This window comes from Rosa chinensis, chromosome 5 (genome assembly GCF_002994745.2).
Source record: "Rosa chinensis cultivar Old Blush chromosome 5, RchiOBHm-V2, whole genome shotgun sequence".
Taxonomy (NCBI): domain Eukaryota; kingdom Viridiplantae; phylum Streptophyta; class Magnoliopsida; order Rosales; family Rosaceae; genus Rosa; species Rosa chinensis.
The window spans coordinates 40220285-40238824 of record NC_037092.1 but is presented as its reverse complement, the minus strand read 5'-3'; the positions used below and the strand labels follow the sequence as shown (position 1 = coordinate 40238824).

Here is an 18540-nt window from a genome sequence, read left to right as displayed (position 1 = left end):
GCTCTAGAAATTAGATAGATATTTTTTTTCTTTCAATTATTTCTAGAAATTTGACGACGTTAAATGTGAGATATTGAATTTATGGAGACTATACATGCCCTACATGTGTCAGTTTTCTAGTGAGAGATCAAACCGTGTCATATTGACACATGATTTGACTATAGCTAGACCTGTAAATGGACCGGATTTTGATCCGGACCCGCTCTAGATCCGTGACTATTGGACGGGTTTGGATCGAAAGTTTTGATCCGTTAATCCGTTAATGATTCGAATCCTTTAACCCGTTTATTTAAGGGGCCGTGACCACTTATCCAATTTGAGCCTAAAAATTACCCACTTACTCCACTAAGAAATTTTTAATCCCTTTTACCCAATTTAAACATGAATGACAATGTTACCCTCATTTTAATTAACAAACCCCTTAGACTCTCTCTCTCTATCTCATCTCCTCTTAAAAACTCTCTATCTCATCTCCTCTTAAAAACTCTCTCTCTCTCTCTCTCTCTCTCTCTCTCTCTCTCTCTCTCTCTCTCTCTCTCTCTCTCTTCCTTCCTCGACTGAGTCGACTCAGCGAGTCGCAACCAGTGGGCAACAACAACCATCCCTGCCGGACGAGGAATTGACGCGATTGGCGAGGCAGTTGCAGATGAAGATCTCGGCGTCCCTCCACCATTTTTGCCGAGCGAGGAATGGACAGTGATTGGAGATCTAGGTTGGGGATGATGATCAAGAAGCAAGTTTCGGTCTGGGCTACCAGCGCAGGGAACGCAAAAGGCTGAACGGTGCTCGTCAGCGCTAAGTAGCCGTGGTAGGAGACGCTATGTTCTGGATCAATTTTCCCTGCGCAGGTTCGGATCATGATGGCTACGGAGACGACGGCGACACGGTAAGGCAAAGTGACGCCGATGACGCCGAACTTGCTAGCCTCTTCTGTGAAGGATACGGCGAGGATGAGTGACGCCGGTCTCTCTAGTAATGGCAACGACGGCGTCCGTTCTCGAAACACGATTTTCTCGTCGTGGCTTTTTTTTTTTCTTTGCTCATTCTGGTTTTTTTTTTTTTGTTATGGTTTTTTTTTTTTTTTTTTGGTAAAATGGTGGCAGAAGGCCTAAGGAAAAGAAAAAGAAAAGTATGTGGAAATATGCAGAAAAGATGTTTTCATTCCAGTTATGTACTATGTACTAGAATAGCATATGTTTGGTAGATTTTGTGGATTGGTGACTGCCTATACTAATGTTTAACTGTTTTAATCGTCTTGTCGGTATTGTATTGGGAGCAATAATAAGATTATTGAGGGGCAATAAAATGTTTATTGGGGCAGTAATTAGATTATTGGGTGGCAATAAAAAGAGTATTGAGAGGCAATAATATGTTTATTGAGAGGCAATAATATGATTATTGGAGGGGGGGGGGGGGGGGGGGAGGGGGGCAATAATATGGTTACTGGGTATTATTAGGGGGTAATAAATTCAGACACCGGAATTAGGTCACCAGTCCGGTTGCTGGATTCGGAATTCCGATCACCGGAGTCCTGCAAGGTCTCCGATGACTTCTCTCTCTAAATGACAAAGAAGGAGAGGGCAAAATTGTCCCAAAAATAAATAAAAAGGAATAAAAAAATACTTAATTGAGTATTAGGGAAATGATCTCTTAGAGTGTTTGGGTAAGTGGGGTTAATTAACCCCAAAATTGGGTAAATGATCATTTTCCCTTTATTTAATTGATCTAATACGGATCTAGGTCGATCCAATCCGTTAATGATTCGGCCCGTTTTTGTAATAATAAATTTATTAATTTATTAATATATTATTATTTTAAAAAAATATAAAATATGAAGAATTTCTAATACAATTTTTTTGCAAAAATCTAAGGTCTATCACCCAAGATTCCAAGAAGCATTAATAATTTTGATAATGTAATTCTACTTTTGGTGATACTTTAAATGTTGTTTTTGTTCAAGTAAATCCAAAATATGTGTTTGGCCCAAACTCGAGGTTACTGCTCTAGTTGAAATAGAGTTTATATTAGATATATTCTCGGAGAATCTTAGGAGATATCCAATCAATGTACAATTATGTTTCCATGTACAACTCTATCTCTATGCTTTTGTAATCCTCTATATAAAGAGACCCCTATTATCAATGAAATGACGACTCAATTCTCTCCCAATTCAGTTTTCCTTAAACACGTTATCAGCACGAAGCCCTAACCCTGAAACAAATAGCCAAATCCTGATTCAAGAAACTAAAAACCTTGAATCCGAATACAAAACCTTGAAGCCTTTTCTGCCTCCACCTCACACCTTGAAGAACTCGATTCCAGGAGTCCAGAACCGGCTGCCGCACTCCAAGAACCGGCCGGAAACCTACCGAACCGGCCACCGGAAGCACCATACAACTCACAGCAAATGTTCACCATCTTCCGGACCTCCAATTTCCACCAAATTTTGATAGCAGAAGCCCGTGTTTCAGGAACCGGAAGAAAAAGTCCAAAAACCAGCCTAAAAAGTCGTGAACCGGCCACCTGAGCAGCTGCACCTTGAACCGGCAGAAAAGAAAGAAGAAGAAAAGAAAAGAAAAGAAGAAGAAAGAGAGAAGAAAGGAAGGCCCAGCCCAGAAGAAAAAGGAACAGGCCCAAAAGCCAACTGACCCAAGCCCAGAAGCCCGCTGACATCAGCCCTAGGACCCGCGCCATGTCAGCAACAGGACCTACTGCCACGTCAGCAACAGGACCCACTGCCACATCAGCATCAGTGCCACATCATCCTCCGGTCAACACCCGGTCAACGACTTTTTCGGCCATTTTCCGACCAATTTTTCAGGTCAAATTTTCCGGCGACCTATTTTGAGGTATTTTTTACTAAACGTTCCCCTTTTTTTAGAGTTTTTAAATTCAATTTCTTTTCTTTTTCAGGGACTTGCAACATCCCTTCTTCTACCCCCTTTCTTCTTCATAGGGGAGACCTAATTAAGCCGAACTGTGGGGGTTCGTGCTCACTCTAAGTTTGGAGCTTGTTGAGATCTCCAAATTTAGAGTTTGTAGAGAATTTATGATTGACCACTTACGTCATTGTTTCGATCTAATCCAATACCTCTTGGAATTGAATTTCTTGGAAGCAATTACGCTCAGAAATTCCTAATTTCTTGGGAGCAACCACGCTCAGAAATTTTATATGTTTTCGTGGTAGCATTTTACGCTCCGAAACTAACCTTAATTTCTTGTTCTCTTTCAGGATGAGTAACCCAAATATATTGGACTTTGCTCCATTGGGAACAACTGGCTCTGGATATCACAGGTGGGTTCGTGATGCCTGCCAGCATGTCAAGATCGATGAAATCCTGGATACGATTCTCGAGCCTAGCCAGGACGTGCTAACTGTTGAGCAAGCTCAAGCTTTGGAAGCCAATAGAGCAGCCTTAGAGGCAAATAAGGCGAAAGCCATCATGCTAATGACTCGTCATATGGATGATCCGCTCCAGTACGAGTGTATGAATGAAGAAAACCCCAGAAGGTTGTGGGTCTCACTCGATGAAAGATTTGGCAACGTCTGTGACTCCCTGCTTCCTGACCTAGAAGTGAGATGGCATAGCCTCCGCTTCTGTGATTTCAAGTCAGTTCTTGACTACAACTCGGAATCACTTCGCATTAAATCCTGAATGGAATTCTATGGTAAAGAGATCACAAATGCGACGTTGATTGAGAAGACTCTCTCTACCTTCCCCGTCTCTGCATTGATGGTTGCTAAGAACTATCAAATCGATGTTGTTGCAGGACGGATCACAAGGTTTCATGAGCTCATTGGAGCTATGAATGTCACTGAAAAGCATGATAACATCCTTGTGAAGAACTATAATTTGAGATTCGTGGAAATAGAGCATATTCTGGAATCCAATTATAGTCGCGCCCCTAAGAGAAGGTGCCAAGAACGAAATCCTAATCTTAGGGATACTTCTGGACGTTCTGGTCCATATAATCGCTCTACTTGGGAAGGTAACAGCCAAAATAGGTGAACATGGAACCGAAGACGTAAACGTGGAAAGAGAGAGGGAGGCAACGCCTCTGGCCGTGTTGGTGGCGCCACCAACACTAAGAGCCATCTAAATGACGCTTTCAAAGTGCCTCAATCAATGGAGTTTGAGCAAAGAGATGTATGTTCTCGATGTGGAGTGTCTAATCATTGGGCACGCATTTGTAGAGCTCGTGAAGAAATCGTCACAGCCTACAAAGCATATTGTGAAGCGAGAGAAGCTCACTATATGGAACAAGAAGATCAAGAAGATGATCTAGAGTGAAGGGTTGAAGACTACAAATCTGGCTGGGATCAATACATCGCCAATTCTGTTTAAGTCTTTATTTTTCCAAGAGATGTAATAGGCAATTGCCATATATTTTTGTAGTAAATGCCAATGGTTTAGTTTTTCTTCAAAGTAGGCTCACTCAAAGTAAGTGTGATGTCTAGGAAGGTTCTGAGATTAGTGGTACTTAAGTGAGCCTTGCTCCACCGACATCTCTCTACTCACCTGGTCACATTTATTTTGGAATTACCGAAAAAAGTTAGACGACTACCATTGTTTTGCATTAGCTATCATTTTGGATTAGATTTTGTTTAGTCAAAGAGACAATGATGTAACTCTGTTGGCTTATGAATAAAATTTCAAGTTCTTTATGACTCCATTTTGATTCTGAGCATATGACTTTTGTGACTACGATGGCTTGGCCATCAGTATTAATTCAAGGACATGGAATAACCCAAGTTCCACTTGCCAAATGACACCTTAATTACTGTCACAGAAACTCTCCACGCTCCTAGGGCCAATCGCACCTATGAATAGCCAATGGATTCCATGCGAAAACGCATGTAGAGAACGGAAATGAGTTCCTTTGCAGTACCTCTAATCAAGGTTCTAAAAAACACTAGGCGCTAGTCCGGCGAAAGTCCGGGGACTAACGCCCAGGGGCCTAGGCGGAATCCTAGGCGGGGACTAGGAGTTTTTTTAATTTTATTTTAATTTTATTTTATAACATATAATTATATAAATAAAAATATAAAAAGTATTATATGAAACTCCTACATTCAATTTGGTTGAATTTACAAATAGATGGAACACTGAGCATAAATTTATTTCAATCAAAACTTTCCTTTATCTGAATCCTTCGAGGAAAAAGATACAACAAAAGGATGGGCAGAACACTAAAGTGCTAACTACCACTTCAGACCATTGTCCACCAATAAGAAATGTGACCATCTGTAGCCTTGACTATACAGCACAGGTTATCAGGGGGAAGGTTTGGCTTAAACAGAGGGTATGCAGTCTGCAATTCCCAGCGACCCTCCAAGATCCAACTTAGCAACTCATACAAGAACAAACATGTCCAGGAGTGCAGTACGTATACTGTTTGTGGGAGTGCAGTATGAGTTGGATTAGCGACCGGTAGTATGAGTTTCTAAAACAAATACTGCCACAGCAGCAACCTATTCATATTGTAATAAATTCAACTTAGCAACTCATACAAGAACAAACATGTCTAGGAGTATCAACATAGTGTTTTAAATCCATGGTATCTTTTATCACGCGATCCACAATATTTGGAATCCTTGATCTGTTAGTGAGCTGGGGCATGGCCTGCATGCCAAGAAATCAATTGAATCAACTACCTTTCTAGGGACAGCATATCAGTAATTACACACACAGAGAGATGAGATAGTAATAACAAAATTAACAACTATGAAGTATGAAGAAAACTGGAAAAACTGAAATCGAACCCATAAATGGAAGACTAGTATCGATTGAACCCAGCCTTACCCAGAAATCCAAATCCGAAATCGAATCCTTAAGTCTGTAAGTAAAGTGAGTAACCAAGCAACTTACCCAGAAATCCGAAATCGAACCCAGCTTCAAGAATCTGAAATCAAAAACTGAAATCGAAGTATTGATTGAACCCAACCTTCAAGAAACCATAAATCTGCTTGAGCCTTGACTCTTGAGGACCTCTGCTTTACTGCTTGAAGAATGGAAGACTAAAAATTGAAAACCCAGTAACGCAGTTGCAGTAAGAGACCGATCAATTGAAGACTATGAAAAGTGAAAAACACAAACCCATAAACCCAGACTTACCAGTTACCACCGTAAGTCCATCATCGTCGAAGAGAGAATAGGCCGTGAGAGAGGACTCAGAGGAGAGAGAGAGAGAGGCTGTGCGACGAGTGATTGGGTCTGGGATTTGGTTATGTCGAAAATTTGAGAAAAATATATATCACCGAAAAGCCTAATCGCCGACCTCCCAGCACCCCCAGCAACGCCCATCACCGCCTAGCACCGCCTAGGCCGCCGACTTTCTGCCCAGCTCCTAGCTTGATCGACTAGGCCATAATCGGAATGGGGTGGCTGCGCCTAGCGCCTAGGCTCCTCCTAGGCCGATTTTTAGAACCTTGCCTCTAATGATTGCGAACAAAGGCGCATCTTAGAGAAGTTTATGTGTCTCTCTAGTGGATTCTATGTTACTATTCGAGTTATTAATCCAATAAAGTTATGAGAGAAGATCTCTTGGATTTAGACACATATTGGCTTTATCACGACAGAATAGATTATCTTAGTCATGATATGATGATCCGTCTACTAAAGACTTCACATGGACATCATTTCTTTCGAGCGAAACGAAGCATGAATCAAAAGTTGATTTTTGGACTAAGTGTGACCGACGCAGCTGCCTAGGGCAGCGCCTCCGTCCACCACCAGCCTAGGGCTGGCGCAGTCCCTATCCATGACGCCATGGATGGCGTCCATCATGGTGATGGAGCCCTAGGTGATGCTGCAATCACCAACTTGCTTCAAATAGCGTTTCAGACGCTCAGGCCCAACCAAAATTCTCATTGGTTGCTTCTAAAGCCTCTCGCTCGTTTTACAAAGCCCGTTCCTTAGAGAAATTAGGACTGAGACCGTCCTATGCAAAGGATATGAAAATACTCATTATGTTCTTACATAGAATCCATGGGGATTATATAGATTGATTCAACCAACTTGCGGACGTTTAAATATCTCATGATATTGGTTGATACGCAAACACGCTGGTCACGTGTTTTGCCATTGTCCACTTGTAATGCTGCTTATGCTACACTCCTAGCAAATATCATATGACAACGGGCTCACTCCCCCGATCATCCTATTCCGTCAATTGGACTTGACGCTGCTAGCGAGTTTACATCAAAGACTTTTGATGGTTATTGCATTGGGACTGATGTTGGACATCACATTCCCATGAACTCACCCAAATGGTCTCGCAGAAATGTCTACGATTTTAGTCCGGACATTGGTAATGCACACCAATCTCCTTATATCTGCTTGGGGTGATGCAATATCACATGCAGCTATGTTAATTCGTCTACGACCCACCGCCAATCAATCTACCTTTGTGTTACAGCTAGTGACTGGGTATAAGTATCGTACTTACGCATCTTTGAGTGTGCCATTTATGTGCCAATTGTGCCGCCACAGCGCTCTATGATGGGTCCGTACAGACGAATGGGCAATTACGTTGGATTTGAGACTCCAACAATCATCCGGCACTTAATGCCCTTGCAAGACGATCTCCTTACCGCTAGATTTGCTGGTTGTCACTTTGATGAGACAGTCTTCCCGCCGTTAGGGGGAGATAAGAACACAGATGTTCAGCATGAACGACAGGAATTTATCGTGGCCAGTCCCCACTATGTCCCATCTCAATCCCTACTAAAGTGACAAGATCACACATCTGCTGCAAATATGCCTGCAAGGAAGTACGTCCCTACAAGAGGACATAGTGCCACCCTACATAGAGGTAGGTATGGCGCCAACGCCAAAGAGAGTGGTAATCTGGCGTTACAGGCCATGACCCCAGCTAGGATGTGTGGGTTCAAAGGATGCTTTGGCACACTCCAATCCTTTGATCATCGACACTCAAAATCTGTCTCATGAGAATCTTCCAGGTTATGGTTATCGTTGGGGGACGCCTCAACGTCAGAACTTATTCATGAGAATATAGAGCTCTATGAAAATTACACTAGTGTACATGAGACGTGGGATAAAAACTCCATCATAATTGTTGATGTAGTTGCGCATGAGTTTGTTGACTCCGATGATATCGAACCACACTCCGTTGATGAATGAATGCCAACGTAGAGAGATTTGGCCTAAATGGAAAGATGCGATCCCGGATAAGATGGATTCTCTAACGAAGAGAAAGGTTTTCGAGCTACTGATGTCAACACCTCCTAACATAAAACCTGCTGACTAATGGGTCTTCGTTAGAAAGTGTAGTGAGAAAAAAAGATGGTAATCTCGCCTTATGGCGCAAAGATTCTCATAAAACGCCCTGGAATCGACTACGATGAGACATATTCTCTCATAATGGATGTCATTGCACTTCACTACCCTGTCAGTTTGGTAGTTTCCGAATAACTGAACATGCAGCTTACAAATGTGGTCACTACGTATCTCTATAGGGATCTAGATATGGAATATACATGAAGGTTCATGGTGAACTTCATTTACCCAAGTCAAGTGGCTCTAGACCACGAGCGCGTTTACAAAGAGGTTGAAACGCTCGCTAAAATGACTACATGATTGGGAAGGGATATGCTCACGCGTTTCCATAACAAGTTTCGGATTCTATCGCAGTTCATGTTGGACATGATCTTCATTAGAAGCCCTTAAAGAGTTAAGCGAAACCACTGAACACTTGAAATCCGAGTTTGAGATGAAGGATTTTGGGAGAACGCGATTATATCTCGGTTTGGAACTTGAGCATCTTGTTGATAGATGCTTAGGCATTTTGACAAGGTCAAACCTTCAAGCACCCCCATGATCGTTCGTAGTCTTGATCCTGAAAATGATCCTCTTCATTCGAAGGATGATAATGAAGATGTGCTAGAGGCAAGAGTGCCTTGAGTACAATAGGCGCATTATTATACTTAGCTCAATGCACAACGGACATCTCATTTGCAGTGAACTTGTTAGCTAAGGTATAGCTCTGTGCCGACACAGCGCCATTTGATTGGTGTAAAAGATATCTTTCGGTACTCGAGATGTACGATTGATATGGGCTCGTTCTATCCCTATAGAGAGATGATGGATTCATACCCATCACACACCAGGAACGCCGCCAACACTGGCCTGCGTCCACTATCCCTATCCTAAAACGACATGTGTTTTGAAAGGTTTTGCTGATGTTAGGTATCTCTCTGACCCATACAAAGGTCATTCCCAAAATGGTTAAGTGTTCACCATGGGTAAAGACCGTGATATCTTGGAGGTCTACAGAAATAGACCCTAGTCCCTATATCTTCGAACAATGCATATATTATTGCTCTTCACAAAGTGGTTCGTGAATGTATATGGATTGGATCCATAATTACGCAAGTTCGAACAATTGTGGTTTGAAGTCTACCACAGATGAGCTTACGAGCATTTAAGATAATCCTGCTTGTTTTGAATAAAGAAGCAAATGCTACATCAAAAGTGACAACACCAAGCATAATCAGCAACAACAGACTCTTCTCAAGATCAAAGTGAACTAGGTTCGATCTGAGGACAGTGTGGCAGACTTGCTCACTAAGTCATTGCCTAAATTCCACTTTCGACAAACATGTTGGTAGCATCTTTTGCGGAAGTTATCCGAACTCCCATGACCGTTGTCATTAGGGGGAGATGTCAACTCGAGGTTACTTGCTCTAGTTGAAATAGGGTTTATATTAGAGATATTCTCGGAAAATCTTATGAGATATCCAATCAATGTACGATTATGTTTCCATGTACAACTCTATCTTTATGCTTGTAATCCTCTATATAAAGATGCCCATATTATCAATAAAAGGACGACTCAATTCTCTCCCAATTCAGTTTTCCTTATACAGTTTTAATATTTTATTAATATCTTATGAGGTATTATGATATAAATTTAATATTACTATTTAAAATTTTAAAATATTTGAAATTATAACAGGTCGATTAGGGGATCGAGTATCCGTTAATCCGGCATATACGGATTTAGATCGAGCTATCAACAATCCGCCGGGTTAACAGAGCGGGTTTGGATCGAATTTTTTTTTAAGTAAACGGATTTGGATTTAGATCGATCCGATCCAAATCCGGTCCATTTACAGGTCTACTAGTTAGGCAAACATATTGAAATGAATAAATATTGAAACAAATAACAGAGCACAGAACGAGAAGATATTGAAACAAATAACAGAGCACAGAACGAGAAGTACGAGACAGTGATAGAAGCAGACCCAAGTACTGGAATTAAAGCACTCAAAATAACTGAAATTGATAACTGGAAAAAAGCAACATCTTGGTTCAAATGGGTCGTACACAGACCACACCCATAGTTTTTATTCATATAGTTTTTATCCATGATGGTGGTTCTGCTCCCAGTGTCTTGGGTGTTCTCCAGCAAGTCGGACACAGGTTCCACTTTGACATTCACGCTTCAATTCTGGCCTTTGCTCCCGAACTTTGTTACACTGCTGCATGAGGCTCAGCAGTCTCAAGTAGATATTATGGGTATAATTGAAGCGTGAATGTCAAAGTGGAACCTGTGTTCGACTTGCTGGAGAACACCCAAGACACTGGGAGCAGAACCACCATCATGGAAAGAAGAGCGTGGTAGTATGAGAAGGCAGAACTCGTTGAGGTCCTAACTCATGGAAAGTTGTCGCTGGGTTTAGCATGAGCTTGGCTCCACCTTCAAACATGAGCTGGATTGAAGGCCTTCGTAGCACCAGCGGCGATGTGAGCAAGCACATATCAAACCCTGATTTTGGGTCCTTCAATGGCTCCAGACCAGGATACTGTTCAGAAAAAAAAAAAAAAGTGGATTGCTAGTCTCAATTCCTTGTAGGCCTCCTCACTTCCAGTTCGGCGATGCTGTTTATTAAAGATTGCTATTGTTAAATCTTTATCAAAAACACAGATGCCAGTTTCTAATCTTGTACCAAAAGGAAAAAGTATGCTAGAATATAATAAAAGGGAATTGATAATCGATCCTCACCTGTGTCCACAATGAATCCTCCCTGGGAGGGATGAAAGACTTGTGTGTTTATATGCAGCCTATGGCGGTTCACATAGATCCCTGTCCGATTCAGATATGAAAAATCCTTGGTGGGTCCTGACCCTTTCAGCCTTAGAATGGGCGTTCTCACAGCCCGATGACCCCTGATAGCTGCATTTTCTCCGAAGTTTAGAGTAGCCGGGTGGCGTTGCTGGTCAGTACTTTCTTCAATCACATAGTTCAGTGGCAAACAGTAAGAGAATTGATAAAGAGTTGCCGCCCCCAGCCCCTCTAACAGGTGGGCTGGGTGCCCTACTCCCAACCCTAAGATGCCATCTGCATCTCTACTACTGCCTCGCACGCCCTCCTCCCGTTCGTCCGTAAAAATCCCCCAGCCAAGGGGAGCCTTGATCTGAGATTCTATGCCCAAGAAATAATCAAACCCACATCCCATGAGCATAACCAAAGTCATATGCGCAAGATGCAGCAGAGGCGGCAGGCACAGCGGGTCCTTTCCTGGCATGGCCAGGAATGAATGCGAGATGTTTGGCTTGGAGGAGGTGCCAACCCATGTGAATGGATTTTTTATATCAAGGGCCAGACTGAAGAAATTCTGGGTGGGTATGCCTATGTTGATTTCAACTACGAAATATATAGGTCTCATGACTGAGTAATGAATAACTTTGCTGGTGGGGGCTGAGGGATGGTGGTGGAATCAGTAGAGAGCTTTTGGTGACCAGATGAGTGTATCTTGAAGACTGAGAGGGATGTTAGGTCGCAGTTGAGGAGGAGTACGAGGAGAAGGAGGAGGAGGAAGTGGGGCTTGGCCATAATTTTTCTTTTCTTGTTTTTGATGTATGGAAGGAAAACTGGGGCTTGGGAGAATATATAGAGGGTTAAGAGGCAAGTGTTCTCTTGACTTACACTAGGAGTATTCTTCTGTGGTTGCACTGCAGAAATTTGGAGAAGAAACCAGAGAAGAAAAATTGAGCATATTAAATCCACCTAATATAACTATTATTAGAAAGGTGTGCAAACCCTTCTATGTTATTCTAGGTTGTTTAGATAATGGTCTGAGTTGCTCAAAGCTGTACAGGAAAAGGACTGATAACAATGCATTGAATCAATCCTCTCAAAATGGCTCAACATCTATTTTTGGCTTCTTAGGTAGGTGAGTTTTAACTTTGACGAGATCATAGCTCTAAATGATCTGGATTCCACTATGGTAATCCAATACAAAATGAGACTCAAAGTATGAGATGCTTAATCTGTGGTTAGACTGCACTATGAAAATGAAGAAAAAGCAAAATCCACCTAATATAACTATCATTAGAAAGGTGTGCAAACCTTTCTAGGTTAATTTTAGGTTGTTTAAATAATGGTCTAAGTGGCTCAACGATGAAGAAGAAAAGGACTGATAATAACACATTGAATCAGCTGTCCGCTCTAAATGGCTTAATCTCATCTATTTTTTGGCTTCTTAGGTAGGTGAGTTTTAACTTATGAGATCATAAATCTAAATGATGTGGATTTCACCATAAATAAATGGTAATCCAATACAAAATGAGTCAGATCATACATTGATAGATTTCACCATCAATGTCTACTAGTCCAATACAAAATGAGTCATGATTCAATCTTAAGGTGTAATTGCTTTTTCATTAAAAACAAATCAAAAACAAAAAAGGGTGAACTGGTGAACAAGTTTATCCATGAGCAAGATCAGAATTTACTGGGTAGAGAAGGTAAATGGTGGACAATATACAAAGGAAATAACCTGTTCAATAACAGATGGCTTATATCTGCAGAATTCCTTTTACATCATACAGTTCATTCAATCAACCACACCAGCCCAAAAGAAAAGAAGACATAGTGCTACTAAGCACTAACGACCAATTTACCTATCCAACTTAAATTATAAATTTTCCACTTAACAAACTCGAAATCACAGTTACTGATTACAGTTGGGCAAGAAAAAAGAATCAATATCAAAACAAAATCATTTGACATAGTATGACATTGTAGCAAAACAGGATTTTTTTTTTTCCTTTTCTTTTCTTTTAAGTTAATAGAACTGAAAAGGAATTGAACATATGGATAATGGGATTTGGAACTAGAATCTAGAAAGTTGCGTAGAAAGCACTGATCAATTTGTAAATGTTTCCTACAACTGGAGGTGGGATGTGGTACTGGATTGAATGCGCACTCAAATCCTTTTGAAGTGGATCAACCGACAAACCAAGAAAATGAAGTCAAGAGACATGCATGATTTTCAAGTTATAAACTTCAATAAATATGAGAATTAACCATAGCTAACACCAACAGATATGCTCTCATATCTCTTCAAATCCTGTACTTTGCATATAATTTATTGATCGTTAATTGCCATGAACAGTAATTTATAAATGAACTAAGACTTGCACTGAAAAAAAAAAAACAAAGTCCAAAGTATGCACTAATTTCAGATATTCCAAGGAACTTAAAGTAAGAAGTAAAACTAAATTGTTCTTTCCTTTAAACTTCATAATATGTAGACGAGTGTGCTGCGTGCATGCTAGATGAGCTTCAAAGTTTAAATTATTTGTGACGTTAATAGTGGTTCCTAGTTGAGTTTTATCCAACATCAAACACTGAAAGGTCAAGTAAATCCACAGTATTTCATGGCATACTTACATGCCCTCTGGAAGACATGACTATCGTCAGTATATGGATATCCACGCTCTACACTAAGAAACTTCAAAGACGCCAGATCTGTATACTCATTTGTAATGGCAAAAATGTCCATGCAAACACCTGCTTGAACAGCGACAGCAGCCTGTACAATACGTCAATGGTTACAATTACAAAGACAGATTCAGCAGACGATACCAAAGACAAGAAATATTAAATTACAAAATCATTGTAGAAAGGTGTCTGCTCAGGAAGCAATGCGCAGTCTGCATCCTCACCTCTACTAGCATATTGTTCACCATACCATCTTGTATCTAGTTGCCCAGCTCCATAATAAACAGACAAGAAGGCAAAGACTCTACCTGCAGTTACATTTAAAGGAGGCAAAAACCTTGTCATTCTTTATAAATCATATGATGAAAAGAACAATAGTTGAATGATAGATGACAACAGAGCACTGAGATGCAAAATATACAGTTTTATGAGATGTGAGATTCACCACATACCTAATGCAAATGTGCTTCTGTACTCAGAATTTCAGCTCCAAGGTTTGCCTGTTGCTGTTATCCTCTCCCATGAATAAAGTTGTCGGTCTAAGTGTTTCCAGTGCTGATCCATTAGGGTCCATACAAGTTTCCACCTGTGATAAAGTTACAGATATTATTTAGAAACCAAACTTTGATCATACAGCAATAGTGAATTGGGAACATCTACAGGTTCTTGATCTCTCCATGTGCCAAAAACTGGTATGCAAGAACTTGTCAGAAGGTAACCAGTCACGCAGTCATGATTTATATTGCATGAAGCATTTTGAGTTTTGATAACTACTTTTCTATAACTAGATTCAATTCGGCTTATGACAAATGACTTTGGCCTTTATCACTGAGTGGAAAAACATAACTGAAGTCAAGTATGTGGCTACGTCTGTGTTTATACTTTATAGGTTTGATTGGTAACGTCTGTCTCAATTTTCCAGCCATATCAAACTCCCTAATAGCATCGGAAACAAACAACCTGATTAATGATACTATCATATTTATCTTTTCAACAATCAAGAAAGGCAGTAAAGCACACATATCAGAAACAACAATAAATTACTGATGACATATTAAAACAAGAGCAGTATGAAAGTAAATGTGATAGCAAGAAAGAAAAAACAAGATTACAAGCCGACCAGAAGCACACCAAATCTCACATGACAAATGAACCACAGAAGCCAAGAGGGGAAAAAAAACAATCCAATCACATGTGCAGTAAGTTACCGTGGACAAATGGATGGACCAAATTCTACATACTCTGGCTTAGATATCCACATCTACATTAAGCAAACCAACAGTCAAATTTATACTAGAATCATATCACCTGAACAAAACACTCCAAGAATTCATGAAAATGGATGAGCTGGTCATTTTATATGCAATGTATCTACAGATTTGTTCAACTTACAACCTGAACCTGATCTGATCTTTTACAAGTCACAACCAACTTAGTAAACCCTTAGCCTCTATTTTATTCCTTGAGAATACGAGGGAATCCACACATTTTCTAGTTTCGGAGTTTATCCTCTTAAATCCTTTTATAGAAAATTCAAATTCATCAACCAACAATTTCTATGGTTAATAAAAATAATATCAAAGAAAAGTTCAAGATAAATCAAATATAAAAGAATGGCCATTGCTGGAATGTGCTCAGTGACGCCAATATAGGCCTTTCCATCCAAGCACTGTACTTTCTCTTTGGAGGTGCTACCACCTTAATATTCATGCTACATGGTGCAAGGGCTGTCATGTCCTTCCTCACCTGATCAGCAGTTCCTGGGAACATGGTGGACACTCCACCACGTGCAATGTCACCTTACTAATCTTTCCAGATATCAGCATCATACTTCACTATCACCTCTATCGATCACATTAGCTTACCGATGAGGCGATGATCAGTAGCTAGTTCAGTTTAAACACTTGAAGTGTTTGTATACAGCTGGGAATTGGTAGGTTTACAAAGTTGGCTCATCATTTCAAATGTGTAATGCTAACAAGCTCAAATCTCTCACTTTTGGTCTTGGAACCCAAAAACGAAAATGGTCTGCCAAACCCCCTTTTGGTAGGTAGCAATGAATCTGATCATCAACCAATTCAATCCCTAAATCACCCCTTTCTCGAATTCCTAATTACACGAGGTTATCAGCAACAAACAATTTAGAGGATTGAAAACAGAATCAAAGAGAGAAATTTTGAACCAAAATTACTGACCCAAATTGGGAAATCGCAGAGGCGAACAACGCTAAATGGAGCAAGGAACGCCGCTGCTCTGGAATCTGTTGAGAATTTGAACGAGACATCTGTTTCCCCTTCAAACTTCAGTTACCTTTTTCTATTTTTTATTTTTTCTTGCACAACTAACAACTTCGGTTGTCAACACTCAACAAGCTAACACCATACTGGTGGTGGAGTTGGTTTTATTTTTATGCAAAATGGGCACCGAGAGTAAGAGAAATTTTTCTATATCGGATGGAGTATTCATGGGACTTGCTTTAGGCCCAGTTTGATACGTATAAACTTATTTCAAAAGTTGCTTAATTTATAATGACTGAATCCGCTTTAGATTTTACCCTAAAATACCAAGTGGGCTTGCGTGCATGGTTTACCTGTCGGAAATTTGGTAAAATTTATTCTAAGAGCGAACTACCCAAGCCTGTAAAAATATTTTATCACTTCTAAGATTTTCAACTATAATTCCAACTCCAACAAACCTACATGCTCTCCTCAGCATTCAACTCCTATGATGTAATATAAAGGTAATCTGAAATACAATTCTCGAATCTCAATTTACTACTATTACAATTGAAAACAGCCCATCAGAGCAATCTAGGTAAACAAGTGAAATAAGATATAAGAAGACTAAACATGTAACTTACAATAGAGATGAAGGTGGTGTGCACTATGCCTCGACTCCTACACACGCTTGACCTAAATTAATCTGCAGATTGTGCACAAAAAACAGAAAAAGCCCAAGGAAAAGCATTGAAAATTTGATCCGTTAATCAGTTTATTTAACAGATCAAATACGGATTTAGGTTGATCCAATTCTTTTTTATAATAATTAAAAGTTATTTTACAAAATATTAACTATAAAATATTAAGAATATTTATTATTCTTAAATATAAAATAATAAATATACAGTATTATTATTACTATTTCATGAAGTAGCATGATAAAAATTTAATTGTTTAAGGAAAATTGAAATTGAGAGAGAATTGAGTCGTACTTTTATTGATAATAGGGGGCCTCTTTATAGAGAGGATTCCAAGGTATAAAATCAGAGTTGTATAAGGAAATGTAATATTACATTGATTGGATATCTCCAAGATTCTCTGATATTATCTCTAATTCTAACCCTATTACCACTATATTAAGTAACCTAGAGTTTGGGTCAGACACATATTCTGGATTTACTTGAAGATTAATATTATTATTAAAATTTAAAAATATTCGTTATTATTATTGGATCGAATTAGCAGCAAGAAACTCGAAAATTAATAAAAGCTTAATTTTATTAATGGCTCAATAGCTCGAAATTTAATAAACTCGGAAATTAATAAAAACTTTCGGAAAGGAAAACAACTTGAAACTTGTTGTAGAGAAACTGAATTTGAGAGGAATTTGCTGTGTATTCTCATTGATAATAGGGGCCTCTTTATATAGAGGATTACAATGCATAAAATCTCAATCATACAAGGAAAGTAATTCTACATTGATTAGGATTCTAGATCCTTCTAATTAAATCCTATTACCACTAGGTCAAGTAACCTAGAGTTTGGGCTAAACACAAATTAGGTTTTCCTTCAACACTCCCCCTTGTGTTGCCCAAACGCGGTGCTTCTCTCGTTGCCTCGTTAAAAACCTTACCGAGTAACAAAAACCCAGTGGGACAAAAATAACCTCGGTCGAAGGGGAAAAAGAGCACAACACACCTTTCACGTTTCGAGGTGAACATGTAGACATCTCCCCCTGATGTCTGTGCCTCCCCCTGATGACTACGATCATGGGAGTTCAGATAATTTCCGCAAGCCAATTCTTGCCACATGTTTCTCGAACGTGGAATTGGGCAATGACTTAGTAAACAAGTCTGCCTCACTGTCCTCAGATCGAACCTAGTTCACTTTGATCTCGAGGAGTGTCTGTTGTTGCTGATTATGCTTGGTGTTGTCGCTTTTGATGTAGCCTTGCCTCATTTGTTCAAAACAAGTAACATTATCCTAAATGCTCGTAGGCTCATCTGTGGTAGACTTCAAACCACAATTGTTCGAACATGCGTAATTATGGATCCAATCCATATACATTCACGAACCACTTCGTGAAGAGCAATGATCTCTGCATTGTTCGAAGATATAGCGACTAGGGTCTATTCTGTAGACCTCCAAGGTGTCACGGTCTTTTCCCATGGTGAACACTTAACCAGATTAGGAATGACCATTGTGTGGGTCAGACAGATACCCAACATCAGCAAAACCTTCCAAAACACATGTCGTTTTGGGATGGGGATAATGGACGCAGGCCAGTGTTGGCGGCGTTCCTGGTGTGTGATGGGTCCGAATCCATCATCTCTTCGTATAGGGATAGAACAAGCCCATATCAATCGTACATCTCAAGTATCGAAAGATATCTTTTACACCAATCCAATGGCGTCGCGTTGGCGCAGAGCTATATCTAGCTAACAAGTTCACAACATATGAGATGTCCGGTCTTGTGCATTGAGATAAATACAATAATGCGCCTATTGTACTAAGTAAGACACTTTTGCCTCTAGCACATCTTCGTCATCATCCTCTGACGAAGAGGATC

At 40.0% G+C, this 18540-nt stretch overlaps 1 long non-coding RNA gene across 4 annotated transcripts; it reads right to left on the bottom strand.

Moving 5' to 3' along the window:
* Positions 1-10275: 10275 nt before the first annotated feature.
* On the bottom strand, positions 10276-16216 carry LOC112168163. Of its 4 annotated transcripts, XR_002924113.2 has the most exons (7): positions 15948-16216; positions 15499-15861; positions 14961-15013; positions 14205-14338; positions 13977-14060; positions 11029-13843; positions 10276-10904 (listed from the first exon to the last, which is right to left on the bottom strand). It is a non-coding gene; the product is annotated as an uncharacterized LOC112168163 (long non-coding RNA). The 4 variants fall into 4 exon arrangements; XR_002924114.2 differs by lacking the exon at positions 15499-15861 and having other exon boundaries at positions 15948-16215; XR_005800249.1 differs by lacking the exons at positions 14961-15013; positions 15499-15861 and having other exon boundaries at positions 11029-11978; positions 13702-13843; positions 15948-16200.
* Positions 16217-18540: the final 2324 nt, after the last annotated feature.